Source organism: Rhinopithecus bieti, unplaced genomic scaffold (genome assembly GCF_001698545.2).
Source record: "Rhinopithecus bieti isolate Rb0 unplaced genomic scaffold, ASM169854v2 scaffold_38631, whole genome shotgun sequence".
Classification (NCBI taxonomy): Eukaryota; Metazoa; Chordata; class Mammalia; order Primates; family Cercopithecidae; genus Rhinopithecus; species Rhinopithecus bieti.
This window is the reverse complement of record NW_016817145.1, coordinates 952526-970382: the sequence shown is the minus strand read 5'-3', so window position 1 is coordinate 970382 and position 17857 is coordinate 952526. Positions and strand designations below refer to the sequence as shown.

The window sequence follows — 17857 nt, the reverse complement described above, 5'->3', positions numbered from 1 at the left end:
ATCCAGAATCTACAAAGAACTTAAACAAATTTACAAGAAAAAAAAATAAACAACCCCATCAAAAAGTGGGCAAAGGGTATGAACAGACACTTTTCAAAAGAAGACATTTATGCAGCCAATAGACACATGGGAAAATGCTTGTCATCACTGGTCATTAGAGAAATGCAAATCAAAACCACAATGAGATGCCATCTCACACCAGTTAGAATGGTGGTCATTAAAAAGTCAGGAAACAACAGGTGCTGGAGAGGATGTGGAGAAATAGGAACACTTCTACACTGTTGGTGGGACTGTAAACTAGTTCAACCATTGTGGAAGACAGTGTGGTGATTCCTCAAGGATCTAGAACTAGAAATACTATTTGATCCAGCAATCCCATTACTGGTTATATACCCAAGGGATTATAAATCATTCTACTATAAAGACACATGCACACGTATGTTTATTGTAGCACTAATTACAATAGCAAAGACTTGCAACCAACCCAAATGTCCATCAGTGACAGACTGGATAAAGAAAATGTGGCACATATATACCATGGAATACTATGCAGCCATAAAAAAGGATGAGTTCATATCCTTTGCAGGGACATGGATGAAGCTGAAAACCATCATTCTGAGTGAACTATCACAAGCACAGAAAACCAAACACCGCATGTTCTAACTCATAGGTAGGAATTGAACAATGAGAACACTTGGACACAGGGTGGGGAACATCACACACTGGGGCCTGTTGTGGGTTGGCAGGGTGGGGGGAAGGATAGCATTAGGAGAAATAGCTAATGTAGATGATGAGTTAATGGGTGCAGCAAATCAACATGGCACATGTATACATATGTAACAAACCTGCACGTTGTGCACATGTACCCTAGAACTTAGGGCATAATAATAATAAAAAGAATTTGTTCGAGTTATTATATACACAGCTACTAAGAGACAAAATTGGTAGGGAAATTTTGGCCAAGGTAGGACTCAGGGCTTTTGATCCTAAAACTTTTTTCTCACCACACTATGCAGTTATTATAACCTCTTATTTAGTATGACATTATTTTAGGAGGTAGGCAGGGTAGATATTATTCTAAGTTGCCCAGGCTGGAGTGCAGTGGCGCGATCTTGGCTCTCTGCAACCTCTGCCTCCTGGGTTCAAGCGATACTCGTGCCTCAGCTGGGATTGCAGGCATGTGCCACCATGCCCAGCTAATTTTTGTATTTTTAGTAGAGACAGGGTTTCAACCATGTTGGTCAGGCTGGTTTAAAACTCCTGACCTTGGTTGATTCACCCACCTCGGCCTCCTAAAGTGCTGGAATTACAGGCTTGAGCCATCGCACCTGGCCAGATAAATATCTTTAAACTCCTGACCTTGGTTGATCCACCCACCTCGGCCTCCTAAAGTGCTGGGATTACAGGCTTGAGCCATTGCACCTGGCCAGATAAATACCTTTAAAATCATTTATCCGTCTATGCATTCACCAACAACTCACCTATCTACCCGTTCATTTACTTCTCCATCCAAACATCCATCTATCTACCCATTCATTTATCCATCCATCCATGCACCCAATGTCCAACTATCCATCCACTCAAATATTTTCCCCACATTGACTCACCTAAACATCTATGTATCCACTCATCTACCTACTCATCTTATCATTCGCTCATCCATCCATGTTTTCATGATCTATTCATTCAACAATCATCCATTCATCAGTTAATCAATAAACATGTATTGAGCACCTACTATGTGCCAAGCAGTGCACTAGGGTACTGGGGCTGCAAGATAACCAGGATGTGACTTCTGCCCTTGGGGACTCTGGTGGAGGAGACAGGGTGTTAAATGCGATAACATAGGTCTATATAAAGCACTAAGGGAAATGAGAGGAAGGAGTGATAATCTCCGTGCCCTGCAGGGTGAAGACACACAGGCTCATCTCTATAGGTAATCACTGTAAAAATAATTGGGTGCGATGCAAACTCATGCCAGTGATCATCCTTGGGTGCTGAGGACTGCTTCTGTCATCAGTAGAAAGATGTGAGTGCTTATTGGGGCTGACTTTGTGTGTGTGTGCATGTACGTGTGTTGAGAGGGAGAGAATAAAGAAATAGGCAGACAAATGTTTCAAGGACATGAACCCTATTTATCTTGGTATCCCCAGCATATAGCACAGAGCTGAATATATAGTAGGTGCTCAATAAATGTCAAGAAACTTGGCTGCAATTTGCAGTGACAGAGAAATGAAATGAGCAGACCAGCAATGACACCAACAAGCAAACACCAACACCTTTTTTAAAAAATTAATTTATTTTTGTTATACTTTAAGTTCTAGGGTACATGTGCACAACATGCAGGTTTGTTACATAGGTATACATGTGTCATGTTGGTGTGCTGCACCCATTAACTCGTCATTTACATTAGGTATATCTCCTAATGCTATCCCTCCCCCTTCCCCCCACCCCATGACAGGCCCCAGTGTGTGATGTTCCCCTTCCTGTGTCCAAGTGTTCTCATTGCTCAATTCCCACCTATGAGTGAGAACATGCGGTGTTTGGTTTTCTGTTCTTGTGATGGTTTGCTGAGAATGATGGTTTCCAGCTGCATCCATGTCCTTATGAAGGACATGAACTCATCCTTTTCTATGGCTGCATAGTATTCCATGATGTATATGTGCCACATTTTCTTAATCCAGTCTGTCATTGATTGACATTTGGGTTGGTTCCAAGTCTTTGCTATTGTGAATAGTGCCGCAATAAACATACATGTGCATGCGTCTTTATAGCAGCATGATTTATACTCCTTTGGGTATATACCCAGTAATGGGATGGCTGGGTCAAATCCACCACCACCTTTAAGGATACTCAGCTTCATTTCTCCTCACCAAGTTTCACTTTGAACTTGGGCTGTTAATTTTAACTTGAAATTGGAGGAGGATTTGTCCTTCGTTATTCCCTGAGATCTGAATTCTGTTTGTGCCTCTTACTTTCTTGAGCCAACAAAAGACAAGTCTACTCTGGTTTCCTATAGCTTGTGTCAGGCAAAATTTACAAGGGACAATTAACCCTTTTTGGCTCAGCAGCTTTAGGAACAAGTGCACTGATGGCTCTAGCAAAAACCAACTCACTCTGATGTATGGTTGCAATACTAAGGATTATAGGGAAAAAAGCTGGCTGTGGAATCAAAATATTTCAGTTCTGGTGCTGGATTTGTAACTAAGCAGAAGATGACCTTAGGTAAATTGGTTACCCATGCTGAATTGCTCTTCTCTCATCTCTAAAACAAGGTTGGCTGAGTTAGATGAATTTAGACAAATTTTAACGCCTCTTGGTGTCCCTGAATTGATGGCTTGTTTACCTGTGTTTCTGGCTGGAATCTACTTGAGATCATTTAAGTTTTTGCCTTTCTCATGCTATATCTTCTCTGGGGACCCTGTTCTATCACAGGCTTGGAGGATGACTGGCTTCTGCTGTGTGTGCTGCTGAAGGCAGTCAGTGTCCCTGACGCCATGCCAGTTGAAGCAGGAACCTGAATCTGGATGGGTCTGTATCACCCTGCTTTCCTTGTCAACTGGTTTCTAGATGAACTTGGCCTTGGGAGGCCCTCCAAAGGGATTGGAGGCCAGGAGGAGAGAGCACTGGGCATTTCTTCATTTTCTTTCTGCTTTGATGCTGTCTCACCAGCAGCAGCTACAACTACAATTTGAGCTAAGTGGCCCTCTTTCTATGGCTCTCGCTCTTTCTGGGTTCTGGTGACATCTTCCTTCTGCTTGTTCCTTCAGCCCTAGAGGTGACCATGGCTTCCTACTGTCGCTAGTCTCTGGGTGCCTCTGTACCCGTTGCTTGATCTCTTAACTCTACCACCCATCTAAGATGTCCCTGGAATGGAGTCTCTTCAGTCAAGTCACCTGTGGTGAATAACATTTCCTCTTGGGACTCTTAACTGCCCAGCACTATATCAGTGCATTATATATATATGTATAGGCACCATCTTGGCTTACTACAACTTCCACCTCCCAGTTTCAAGGGATTCTCCTGCCTCAGCCTCCCGAGTAGCTGGGAATAAAGGCGCCAGCCACCATGCCCGGCTGATTTTTGTATTTTTAGTAGAGATGGGGTTTCACCATGTTGGCCAAGCTGATCTCGAACTCCTGACCTCAGGTGATCCACTCACCTTGGCTTCCCAAAGTGTTGGGATTATAGGCATGAGCCACCACACCTGGTCACATTATATTTGTTATCCAATTTGAAACTCCATGATGTAGGCATTATCTTCCCATTTTACACTCGCGAAAACCAAGGCTCAAAGAGGTTAAGTCACTTGCCCCAAATGACAGGATTTGAATCACCTGGCTTCAAAGTTTGTGTTTGTATTACCCCATTGTACTGTCTAACCATGTGCAACATTTCCGGGCCATCTCCTTCCCTATCCCTAGGCGGAGTGGCTTCTAAATCCTTCCATTCTTCATATTTTTTTCTTTCTGGCTTCTTGGAGACAGGATATTAGTCCGTGTGGGCTCTAAATTTATGTCTAGAAAATGTCAATGTACCTACCTGGAGTCTTACATCATTTTGGTTGGCAGTCATTGGTGTGAGTCATTAGTTGAAACCTGGCTTTCACACTTGGTACACAGTAAGCTCAGTCAGGCAGGGAGGCAGTCTCCTAACAAGTTTTATTCCGGCTGCAGGAATAAGGCATGGATAAGGAAAAACAACAGGCTGTCCAACACTGCTGCCTATGACTCAGGCAGGCCTTGAATCCTTCTGGTTTGGCTTTGATCTTGGAAGCCAAAGGCTCTCTCCAATTCATCCTAAGGAAACAATCAGATAAATGGGAAAAGAAGAATAAATAAAGATTATAGGAGCATGAAAATTGAAAATGACCCGTGTGTCTGTCTGTACGGGATTGGTTAAACAAATCATGACCTGTTTATACAATGGAAAGATCTCATTAAATGAAAAGAGCAGGTTATAAAACAGGGAGCATGGTAGGATGCCTTTTTTATACAAAATAATCTTTATATCTATTGATGTAGAAGGAAAGATCAAGCTAGAAAATCACCGTTCTGCAGCCATCGAAGTACTAATGATTCAGCCAAGCATCATCAGTGGATGCCAAAACCATTGGGTGAAATGTTGGGGAACAGGATGTTTATACAACCTTAAAGCTTCTCCCATAGATGACTGATCATTTACAGAGGAGAAAAAGAGATGTCTTTACATTGGAGAAATATGGCAGAAACCACTTCCACCAAACAGCCAAGATCAACATCACCAATAATAGCACAAACTGACATGTGGTACCTCCTAACGTGTTGCACTGAGAAAGTCACAGCAGGCTGGGCACAGTGGCTCACGCCTGTAATCCCAGCACTTTGGAAGGCTGAGGTGGGAGGATCATCTGAGGTCAGGAGTTCGAAACCAGCCTGGCCAACATGGTGAAACCCCGTCTCTATGAAAAATATAAAAATTAGCCAACATGGTGGCAGGTGCCTGTTATCCCAGCTACTCGGGAGGATGAGGTAGGACAATGGCTTGAACCCAGGAGGTGGAGGTTGCAGTGAGCTGAGATCACACCACTGCACTCCAGCCTGGGAAACAAGAGTGAAATTGTCTCAAAAAAAAAAAAAAATGAGAGAAAAATAAAAAAGAGAGAGAGAGAAGGTCACTACATGTAGTACTCCTGCAAAAGTCCTGTAGTACTTGGAAATGAAATCCTGAGGATACAACCAGATAAATGCAAATTAAGGGACATTCTACAAAACAGTGAGCCCTATTCTTTAAAAATATCAGGGCCATGAAAAACAAAGATAGGCCAACCGACTGTTTCAGACTGGAAGAGAGCAGAGAAACATGACAAGAAAATGCAAAACGTGACTCAGAATTGGATCCTGGAAATAAAAAGTTGGCATAAAGGCAGTACTAGACAATTGGCAAAATTGGAATATAGGCTGTATATAAGATAATTGCAGCAACGATAATTTCCTGAATTTGATAATTGCACCATGTTTATGTTAGAAAACTGCTTTATTGGAATTTTGTATTATGAAAATTTTCAGGTGTACAAAATAGCAAAGAGAATACTGTAAGAAACACCTGTATACTCATTACCTAGATTTAACCATTACTAATCTTCCATCATTTTTTCTGAAATGTTTTAAATATTTAAAGGTAAATTGTATATTTCTCATGACATTTCATCCTTCATTGTGGATCAATGAGGACACTTTCCTACACAACTCCAGTGCCATCAACATATCTAATAGTTAATAATAATTTCCTATTATTATCCTTAATTATCTAAGATTCATCTATATTCAGATTTCTCCACTGACCTCCAAATGTACAACTGTCTTCTTTTTTTTTTTTTTTTTTTGAGATGCAGTCTCTCTCTATTGCCCAACCTGGAGTGCAGTGGTGCGATCTTGGCTCACTGTGACCTCCACTTACCAGGTTCAAGACATGCTCCTGCCTCAGCCTTCTGAATAGCTGGGACTACAGGCGCACGCAACCACGCCCGGCAAAATTTTTGTATTTTTAGTAGAGATGGAGATTCACCATGTTGGCCAGGCTGGTCTTGAACTCCTGACCTCAGGTTATCTGTCCGCCTTGGCCTCTCAAAGTGCTGGGATTACAGGCGTGAGCCACTGTACCCGGCTTCTAAGTGTTTTTTACAATTACAGTTGGTCTGTTCAAACCAGGATCCAGTCGAGACCACATATCACTCTTGGTTCTTATATAAGAAAAATCTTAAATTTATGTACTACTCTTGGTTGCTAATTTTATGCGAGTTATATAAATCCTTGTTTTATTTATCTCCTTCCAGTCAATAATTTCCTTCCTTCCCACCCCTAATATTTATCAAGAAGACATACAGATGACATAAAGATGAAGACATAAAGATGAATAAGTTACCTTATAGTCATTATAAAAAAAAACTTCAAATCTATTGATGTAGAAGGAAAGATCAAGCTAGAAAATCTTTACCTTATAGTCACGTGGATGAATAATTATAAAACAGTGTGTGAGAATTCTGGCAGAGACAGAGACTGGGTATTCCATCACCTTTTTCAACTTTCTTCAAGTGATGAGAAGAAGAAATAGAAAGAAAAATTGGTTTAGGGAGGCAATTGGATTAAGCAGTCACATAAAGGAAAGTTTTACAGGTCGTGATGTGGATTTCAAATTCCCTTAGTCTCCTGGTCCTTCATTCTTAGGAGTAACCTGGAGTTGATCTTTAAAGTCATTTGATACCTGCGTTGTTTCAAGTCTGCTTTTATTCCTCTTCAAGGCTCCTTGAAAGGCTGTCTCCAGCCCATGCCTCCCATTCCCACTCAGCCTTCCATGACGGCAAACACGAAAGAAAGACTCCTACAAAGGAAGACTATTCACTCTCCTGGCCTGGAAGTGTTTGAAGAAGTCCTCAGGGGATATAACACCTGGGGCACATATGCCAATATGTCGGCCCATTTTGAACGTATGTGTTACCCTGTGCTGTTACCAGTGTTGTAATTAGCTCTGAGCCATGATAACCACTTGATGAGTGGCTAGAGTATTGTGATTAAATGTATGGGCTTTGGTTTCAGAGAAATTTGTGTTTCAGTCCTGGCTCTGACACTTACTAGATATGTGTCTTTGGGCAAATTCCTGAATCCAGTCTTGAAGCGTGCTGAAATCCAAACTTTGTTCGTCTGATGTGGAAAAGTATGCAATTTCCCAAGGCAGGGGATCAAGGTTTTAATGTTCCACGGGAGTGTGTCCTTCCTGGAGCCCTAGCCATTCTTACACAATATGCTGATGATCTGGCACACAACGGGGGCAGAAGCACCGTGTAAAACTTCCTCTGGAACACACACAGATTTAAAAATCCCTTGGAGAGAAATTTATCCTGCTAAGGCCAACCCAACTCTCAGCCTGGTTCTCATGCTGGCCCTGGAAGTTTCACCCACCTCTTCTGGGTGGAGATGGCGTCCTGGGAGGCTAGAAGATTGTCCAGGTACAGAGCAAGGGCAGCTGTCTTTCCAGAGCAGGTGGTTAAATGACTCCAAACAAAGAGTGTGTGTGTGTGTGTGTGTGTGTGTGTGTGTGTGGAAACAAATGCCATTGTGGATGCAGCTTGTCTGAGGAGAGATGCAGAATGATATGTTCTGCATCTCTGATATATTCCTCCACAGCCTGCTTTCCAGTTTTCTATTCTGTTGCACACTGCTTTTTAAGTAAACACTGTTTATGGACACAAATGCTTCTTCAAAGTTCCCCAGGGGGGCTTGCTGACAATCTTTGCTCAAAGCTTTAGTGCTATTGCCCAGAAGCTTACTTAACTCCCTGCTGTCCTAAAAACTCCTCCAAAGGCTTTGGTTGAAGATAAAGGGAGGAAACTGAAGCCTGGATACTTTGCAGAGGTGTGTTGGCCCAGGCTCCTACACCGGAGAGTCTCAGAGTCATAACGAACTGTTCATGGTCATCTGGTCTAAACTCTCTCATTTTTCAAATGAGGAAACTGAGGCTCGATGAGGGGAAGTGATTGACTTGTCCATTCATGGAACCCATGAGTGGTAAAACAGAAGCCAGAATTCAGAGCCCATGAATCCTGGGGTGGCCTTGCCGTGGATAGTTCATGGGATGATGGAAAGTCTCCTGTTCTCTGCTGTTTAACTGTATTTCTGGCTACTCCAGGGCTCAGAAGAATTTCTACCAGACAGAGGATAGTATGGGCAAAAGTGGAGATGAGTATGGGCTGTGGAAATGGGTAATGGGATGTATCCTATTGATAGCAGGATATGTTTTCAGTTGGTTTTCCAGTTTCATTTCACATTTACTGCAATGACTTGCTCGTGTAGCTCTGTTGCAGCTCTGACCCACGTGATCCAGTCCTAGAAGCAGTTATAGAGGCACAGTCCAAATAAGCCAAAACATGATTAAAAGAGAATTTTTTTCCCCTCATCTTTCTGAAAGGACATTCAACAGGTTTCCATGTTTAATCCACGGTATCTCTTCATACTCTGGATTCTTGCTGGGTTTTCTCATATCCCACACTCTGAAGTTCTTTATTAACCAAAACTTTGAAGAATTGTTTCTTTTGCCAGCAGCCCCAGTGGCTTCTACTTCCTGAACATCCTCTCTTTTCTCTGTCCATTTTTTTATTAGGTAGATTGGTTAACCTTTTTCTTGGTGTCCTTCTACTTCTCATCCCACCTCTCTGGTGCTGTCCTTCTTTACTTACTCTGACTCTGCACTCCAAAAATCTAGGCAGTGCTGTGTTGGTGCGGTGGGGGAGAAAGTGGTATTGGGCTGTCAATGAGAGGTTCTCTTGGGCAGGTGAGGCGAAGGGAGGAAGTTTATGAACATTAATCTATTTTATCCTCCCATGGGCATTTTCCCACAAGTTATTTTTTTCAAATACCTTACTATCATTCCCTAGTCTAATTAAACTTCTCATATTGCTGGTACAGATGTATGTATACAACACATGATTGAATCTATGCTTGCTTTAAATGTTAGCATATGAAGATAAAGACCTGGTCCTTGGTTCATATGGTGGACAGACACACAGACAATCGTAACTGCCACACCAACAGTGTTTAGTTGGAATAGGGAAAGAACAGGGCCTTAGAAGACCTCTCCAATGGGGAGGGGTATGTGTATTGCTACTAAAAGACAGAGGGAAGTGATGCTGGATAGATGAAAACTGATGTTCAGCACACCTTCTGACCAGGAGGAGCCTCACACAGAGAGATTAAACAACTAAACCCATATGTGATTAGAACTAAACAAATCTTATTGGTGGTAATTGCTCCAGGAGTTCAGAGGAACAGAGTTCCCTGAGAGCCAGTTGGAATATGTATGTCTTTCTTAAATCAGTTTCTCTGTCACCCCATGTTTACCTTTATTTGGTCTGGTGGAACTTCAACTGGGACTGGAAGAATTAGGTAAAATTTAGGCAAGAAAAGGAGAAGGCATGAGCATTCTAAGAAGCAAAACTGCATCAACCCAAGGGATGTTTGTTGATAAATGAGCAGACCAATAAGAAGAGGTTGAGTAAGGAGGAGCTGGAGAATAAATTTGGAGAGAGGAATCCGATCCCAAGGTTTGTGACACAAACTCAGCTATGGGAAGCAAAGTCCAAGTTATAGAACCTCAAATATATATTTTTTCACTTTACATTTTGTTTTGTTTTGTTTTTAAATGATATTTTACTTGTTTTGAGAGATCTCAAGCTGGGTGTGGTGGCTCACGCCTATAATCCCAGCACTTTGGGAGGTTGAGGAGGGCGGATCTCTTGAGGTCAGGAGTTTGAGACCAGCCTGGCCAACATGGTTAAACCCTGTCTCTACTGAAAAAACAAAAAAATTAGCCAGGCATGGTGGCATGTGCCTGTAGTCCTAGCTACACAGGAGTCTGAGACAGGAGAATAGCTTGAACCTGGGAGGCGGAGGTTGCAGTGAGCCGAGATCACGCCACTGGGTGACAGAGCGAGACTCCATCTCAAAAAAAAAAAAAAAAAAAAGAGAGAAATCTCAAACCACTTTCTGATTTCCCATCACAAAAACTCATAGCATAATTCTTTGGCTAGTTTTCAGTTTCTTTCCAGGTAGATAAAAACTTCTGGTTTTTTCTTACCAGATTTGAATCAGGGTGACTTGATTATTTTTCAAAACTAGTTGTTCAAAATTGATGGTTTCTTCTTTTGTTACACATTATAGACTGCTTGTTGGATTCCTATTACTTAAAATTCTGAAATTGTATATACCCTTATTTATACTTCTTGTGTCTTCCTCTGATTTATCTACTTGTCAAACTCATCCCTCAAACATAGATCAAATTTCCTTGTGTAGGGAACATATTATGACTAACTGATCTTACCATGGCAGTTAGTATAGGGATAAATGAATACATGTATAAGTGAAAGGCTTTATATCTATCTAACCCAAGGATGGCACATAGATTTGTGTTAATTATGAATGCATTTGATTGCATGTATTAAACAAATTCATTGAGCAGTGGGTTAAACAAATAGGGGTTTGCTTTTCTCACATATCAAGAAGCTTGGAAACAGGCAGCTGCAGCACTTGTTCATGGACTCTGAATTCAAGAAGGACTCAGTCTCAAGATCATCAAATGCATACAAAACAGGAAAAAGTAAAGGAGAGTAGCACCAACTATTCAGTGGCCTTCTGGTGATGTCTCATTAACTGCACCTAGCTGCAAGGGAAGCTGGGAAATTGAGTTTCTCACCTGGGGATGAGTATGTTACTGCCTGCTATAGTTTGGTTTGTTTGACCCCTCCAAATCTCATGTTTAAATGTGATCCCTAATGTTGGAGGTGGGGCCTAATGGGAGATGTTTTTGTCATGGAGGTGGATTCACTGTTAATGGCTTGGTGCTGTCCTTGTGGTGAGTTCTTGCTCTATTAGTTCCTTTGAGAGCTGGTTAAAGAGCCTGACATCCCTCCCCATTTTATTTCCTCTCTTCATGTGATCTCTGCACAGTCAGCTCCCCTTCACTTTTTACCATGTGTGGAAGCAACCTGAGATCCCCACCAGAAGCCAAGCAAATGCTAGCACCATGTTTCTTGTACAGTCTACAGAACCATGAGCCAAATAAACCTCTTTTCTTTATAAATTACCCAGCCTCAACTATTCCTTTATAGCAGCACAAGTAGATGAAGACACTGCCTGAGGAATATCTTGGTTCTGTTAGCAAGGAAGGATGGGGGATGGATATTAGTTGGGCAACCAATGGCATCCATCACATATTTCACCTCATGTTCCAAGGTTAATAGATTTGAGGTGGAGCATTGTGTTAAGTATCATGAAGACCTGACCAAGTCCAGCAGGTGAAGGTACTTTGATTGATCATTAATATCTGCTATGGTTGTGGAGTGGGGTATGACAGAAAGTTTAGTGTGTATTTGCCATCTTTTGTCCATCCCTTGCCCCTTCAAGCCAGTCTTTCTGTATCTTCCCTTGTTAGTTTTTCCAAACCCTGTTCACACATTTATAAAATCATTTTTAATAAACCACTCCCAGTTTACTCATTGTAAGTGTTCAATTTCTTTCCTGCAAGGATCCAGATTAGGGCTGTCTGTAGTGCTTTGGGGGCTTGTTATGGATGAAGGTTTCAGAATTACTGGTGAACATTTTGGTCTCCCCCTTTGATTTTAAGTTCCTCAAAGTAAAGATCAGGATGCCTCTTACACTCTACAGGATACTCAACATGCAGCATGTCTTGGGATGTGCTCATGAAGTATTTTTTATTCATTTTTATTGATCAACCTCCTTCCCCTGCCCAGGGCAATGGTAATTTTTCTGCTGTGCTTTATATGTATGTCCAGCTGTGAGATGTTGGAGACAGGAGCTTTCAGGCATTAGTAGGAGGGAGATGACATCTTTCCTGGTTCTCTCTAGGTTGTATTGTGACAGGCCAGTGAGAGCTATCATTTCCAAGCACTGTTTGTTGGAAGTGGCTGTGCACCAGGTGGCCTAGAAGGACAAGTGTGTCATCAGCTGGGGGACCATGCACTCTCCGCCCTGTTCTTCCTCTGCCTCTCTGTTCCCGGGCCCTAGGGTCTACCCTCTGCAGACAGGCCAGTGATGTGTTATTAGACTTGCCACCCATCCCTTTACTTTTGGCCACTGGAACCACCAGTGATATCATGTGATATCACGTGAATCCCTGGAGCCTGCCATTCCTAAGGTCAACTCCTTGTCTTTCCAGTTTCATAAAAACCAACATATTTTCATTTTTAGCTTAAGCTTCAAATATTTCAAGTTGGGTTTCTGTCACTAGAAACTCAAAGAGTTCTAGTGTGCTGGAGGAGGTTGGGGAGGAGCCATTTAGTGTCTTCAGAGCTGAGTTTCTTCAAGTTTACTGAACATACGAATCATCTGGGGATCCTGTCAAATTACAGAATCTGATTTAACAGGTCTGGAGTAGCGGCCAGAGATACTGCATTTCTAACAAGCTCCCAGTGATACCTATGCTGCTGATCCAGGAGCACATTTGAATGGCAAGGACTGAGAACCGCACCATCCAATACTGAAGCCACAAGTCAACACGGCTGTTTACAATTGCCGTCTTTCCCTCCATTTTTATCTCATAGTCTCATTAACCCACCAGAACTCTTTGAGTTTCTGGTGACAGAAACCCAACTCAAAAGATTTGAAGCTTAAGCTAAAAAGGAAAATATGTTAGTTTTTATGAAACTGGAAAGACAAGGAGTCGGCCTTAGGAATGGCAGGCTCCAGGGATTCACATGATATCAACATTGTCATCATCACTGCTGTCATCACCACCACCATGATCATCCCTTGCTCCATCCTTTATTGCTCCCTGGTCTCTTTTCTTGATTTTTTGGGCCTCATTCCCTCTACTTAAGGACTGGCTTCCTCTCCCTGGCAGGGGCTTTGGCCACTGGTGGTTCCAAGCTAACATGATCACACTTACCATCTAAATGGGAAAGGAAGCTCTTCCTCCCAGTGTCTGACTTGGTCCTGTTTGGGTCTTATGCATGGTACTGTACCTGTCCCTGAACAAGGTACTAGAGTGTCGTGGGTCACTGCTGTAGAAGGGAGAGTGGATTACCATGATGGGAAGCTCTCAGAATGAGATGAGCAGAGGGAGATAGGAGTACATCCTCAAGGAAGAGAAGGAGTGCAAGAGGTACAGGGCAGACAGAAGCAGCGGATGATCACTCCATCCCACCACTCTCTTCCACCTCACCACGAATCCTGCCCATCTATTCCCCCTAAGAACCTCCTTCCTAGTTTCTGCCACTCTTTAATCATTTCCAGTGGAGGAAGATAGCTTGACATATTTTGCTGGGTGTTTAAAAGAACACATGCATCTTCCCTGTGTATTTTCATCCCCACCAATTATCAAGGCTTTCTCTTTGGGTCTTTCAAGCATTTGGTAGCATCTCATACCATCGTGCGTGAAAAATTTATTTAAGTTGCCTTGCAGTGGCAAGCTGAAGTGCAAGGGTGGTAAACGGCAGGAGGGGAAGGCAGCCACCTGTCAAGGGAGAGGGTGTTGGAAATGTTCATTAATGGGAGGGAGGACAAGACAGTATGTGGGTGACGAGGTCTGGGGAAGGTCCAGGTGCTTGGGGCACAGGCAGGGAAGGCGGTGCAGGCAGGAACTGGGAGATGAGTTAGCCACAGCCACTTTTAACTTTTTTTAAAGAAAAGAAGATGTAGGGCAGGCTGGGTGCGGTGGCTCACGCCTGTAATCCCAGCACTCTGGGAGGTTGAGACGGGTGGATCACGAGGTCAGGAGATCGAGGCCATCTTGGCTAACACAGTGAAACCCCATCTCTACTAAAAAAAAAAAAAAAAAAAAAAAAAAAAAAAACAAAAAAAAAAAAAAAAAAAAAAAAAAAAAAAAAAAAAAAAAAAAAAAAAAATAAAAAAAAGAAAAAAAAAAAAAAAAAAAAAAAAAAAAAAAAAAAAAAAAAAAAAAAAAAAAAAAAAAAGAAAATAAAAAAAAAGAAAAAAAATAAAAAAAAAAAATTAGCCGGCGTCGGTAGTGGGAGCCTGTAGTCCCCAACTACTTGGGAGCTGAGGCAGGAAATGGCGTGAAACCTGGGAGGCCAATTCGGAGCTTGAGTGAGCCGAGATCGTTGCCCTGGCACTCCAGCTCTGGGTGACAAGCTTAGCTCTGTCTCAAAAAAAAAAAAAAAAAAAAAAAGATAGCTATTATTTTTACTTTTGTTTTATTTATTTATTTTTTTTGAGATGGAGTCTTGCTCTATTGCCTAGGCTGAAGTGCTGTGGAGTGATCTTGGCTCACTGCAACCTACGCCTCCTGGGTTCAAGCGATTCTCGTGCCTCAGCCTGAGTAGCTGGGATTACAGGCACCCACCACCACACCCAACTAATTTTTGTATTTTTAGTAGAGATGGGGTTCACCATGTTGGCCAGGCTGGTCTCAAACTCCTGACCTCAAGTGATCCACCTTCCTCGGTCTCCTAAAGTGCTGTGATTACAGGTGTGAGCCACTGTACTTGGCCTATTTTTATTTTTGAATAGCTGTCTACATGCAACTTTGCTGAGTGGTAAAGAGAACTACGGGAATTTTGGAGATGATGTAAAGTTATGGAGAATCTATGGCCCCTGCTCTCAGCTTGGGGGAATTGACAAGCTGACCAAATGAATCCTAGAGCTGTGTGGTGAGGGCTATGTGCAGAGATAGGGATGGTGTCACTGGAGCCCACAGGATGGGAGACTGAGGGCATCCCCCAGAGAAGGCCAGGCCCTTTTCATTCTTGAATTTTTCAGTGTTTCCTGTATTTTGGGAAGTGGGTCTTTCCCCTTATCTGTAGAATAAACACATGCTAAGTTTAGATAAACTGGCCAAAAGTCTGTAAGTTCCCGTAAAAATGAAGCATCTAGACCAGAAGTTCCCAAGGTGAGGAACTGGTTAGCAATGCACATTCTCAGTTCCCACCCCAGACATGCCCATCAGACACTCTACCCAACCTTCCAGGTGATGCTGGTGCCCACTCATGTTTGAGAACCACTGGTCTAGATGAGTGTCAAGTGCGAAGAGTGAGGGACTCTTTAAACCTCACCAGAGCAGAGATACTTAAAAGCCACCTTCTCAGAGAAATGGCAATGCCCCAGCTACCACTCGCCAGCAGCCCAGGGAGGGGGAGTGACTGAGCTCAGGTCATCCAAGGGCGAGCCTACACACAGAGGGCTTTTCACGCCCACTCTGAAGCTCTTCTCTTGACTATTTTATGAATCTATTTGAGAGACCCTGGAGAAGGGAGGGCCTATAACTTCCTTCTCTGTGTCAAAGAGATCTGCTGAAGATTCCTACAACAACACTTATATCTGGTTATTTTCGGGGGGGGGAGGGGAGGGGCCAAAGTTTCACTCTTGTTGCCCAGGCTGGAGTGCAGTGGTGCCATCTTGGCTCACTGCAACCTCCGCCTCCTGGGTTCAAGCGATTCTCCAGCCTCCTGAGTAGCTGGGACTACAGGTGCACACCACCACACCCAGCTAATCTTTGTATTTTTAGTAGAAATGGGGTTTCATACGTTGGCCAGGCTGGTCTTGAACTCCTGACCTCAGGTGATCCACCCGCGTTGGCCTCCCAAAGTGCTGGGATTACAGTGTGAGCCACTGTGCCAAGCCTATATCCCACTTTTAAAGTCCAGTTTGTGATGCCAGATCCCTCCAAGATGGAAAATGAGAAATGTGACCCTATGAATTTGAAACCAGAGGTATCCAAGTCAGAACCCTTACACCAAGCCCTCAGGAGCCAGACAACAATAAAGAAGGCGAAGTAGAGGAAAAGGTTATAAAAATGTTTAGTCTTTGCTTTATTGAGTTACAACAAATGAGCAACAAGTTAGAAAAATTGGTTTTATTCAAACTTCCTAGCATTTGACTTGTGCGGTGTACCCAAATGGGGGGCAGTGTGGGACGGGGGAGGGATTGCAACCAGAATTCATATTGCAACATGTACACCAGATATGTCTCTTGGTTTTCCTTCTTTTAAAAGTTAGGACTAACTGAAAAAAAGTGCACTCAGGTATCTAAAATTTTCCCAAAACAAACACACACACAAACAAAAAAAAATCAATTTATGGTGAGGCTTTGAGCTGAAATCTTGTCAAATACCACACCGAGAAAAGGCAGTGAAGAAGAGAAATGAAAACCAAAGCCATTCACCTTTGTACCCTCCAGATAGGAAGATCTTATTGTTGTTGTTTTAATGTCACAATAGTACTTCATGCTAACAGAGCAGCAGCCTCTTCTGCTGGTATTTAGAAAGGTGCTTAAAGAAGTCAGCCACCTGCTACTCAGTTCTCCCAGGGCTGGCTGGACACAGCCTGGCCCAAGAGGCCAAGAATTTGAGAAGCCAGATCCCCTCTTGGCAGTTCATAAAGCCTTCTGTGGGACTAAGGCAGGGACCCCCCAAAAAGGCAGCCAGGGGAAGAACTGGAAAGGAATTTGATTTGGAGGATCTGTCGTCTGTCACCTCTCTCCAGGTTGAGACAGAGGCCTGGATTTCAGCCCTTCCTGCCGAGAAATCTCCCAAATTTCAACCTACCTTTAAAAATAAAGTCTCCCTACTTAAAATCCAGTAGATATCATGGCACTAATACTAACACCCCTTTCCCCAAATTAATAAAACAAAAATAAAAAAAGAAAAGGAGAAAAGAGAAAAGCAAGGTGGTTAGCCCTCCCTCCTGAAAAAATCCTTACAATGGTAGTGCTGGAAAAGGAAGTTGCCCTTGATTAAAAAGGTAACAAAATTCCCATATTGTACAAATCAGTTCCAGTATAGCAAGAGGTGAGGGCTAGGGCAGAGGAGCAAACTATGTACAAGGACCCATTGAAAACGCAGTAGTAGGACTTTGGCACTATGAACAATTCCCACCGGTCCTCTGGGAGGTGCGTCTGAGAGTCGCTGGGCTTCTGCACCCTCCAGGCACACACGAGCTAAGCAGTTCCACTTGGAGTCACTGGCGAGGGTGGCCCACGGCTGGGGAGGGACCATTTCTTCTTTCTTCAAAGACAGAGCATCCCCTTGATCAGCACAGCAGTTCTAACTGACTTCCCTAGAAGACACAAAACCACAGAGTCAAGATGTCAGGCAAATGACCATTGTTCCCTGGGGGGAAGACATCATGGTTTGCTTCTTCCTGGCTCTCCCGGGTTGTGGTGGGGGCCTTCCAAAGCCATCCTGGGGCCTGGAAGAGAGACACATGCCCTTCACGTACGGGGCCTGTTGTAAGGAAACGAGTGTGTTTTCTGAGCACAGATCACTATTATAGGAAAAGCCTCCAGAATCAGGCCTTTGAAAACAGAATGACTTTCTGGGCAAGCGAAGGTAGTGGCCTGTGATTCTTTTCATC

At 43.0% G+C, this 17857-nt stretch overlaps 1 protein-coding gene across 5 annotated transcripts in view; it reads right to left on the bottom strand.

Annotated features, from left to right (window-relative positions):
* Positions 1–16288: 16288 nt before the first annotated feature.
* Positions 16289–17857, bottom strand: part of ZHX2 (zinc fingers and homeoboxes 2) — a 195835-nt gene continuing 194266 nt past the window's right edge. For 4 of the 5 annotated variants that reach the window (XM_017855879.1, XM_017855880.1, XM_017855881.1 and 1 more), the window contains one exon: positions 16290–17560. The gene's annotated coding sequence lies outside the window, so the exon portion shown is untranslated. Of the gene's footprint in view, positions 17561–17857 lie in introns of all 5 variants that reach the window. The other variant, XM_017855878.1, reaches the window with a different exon arrangement.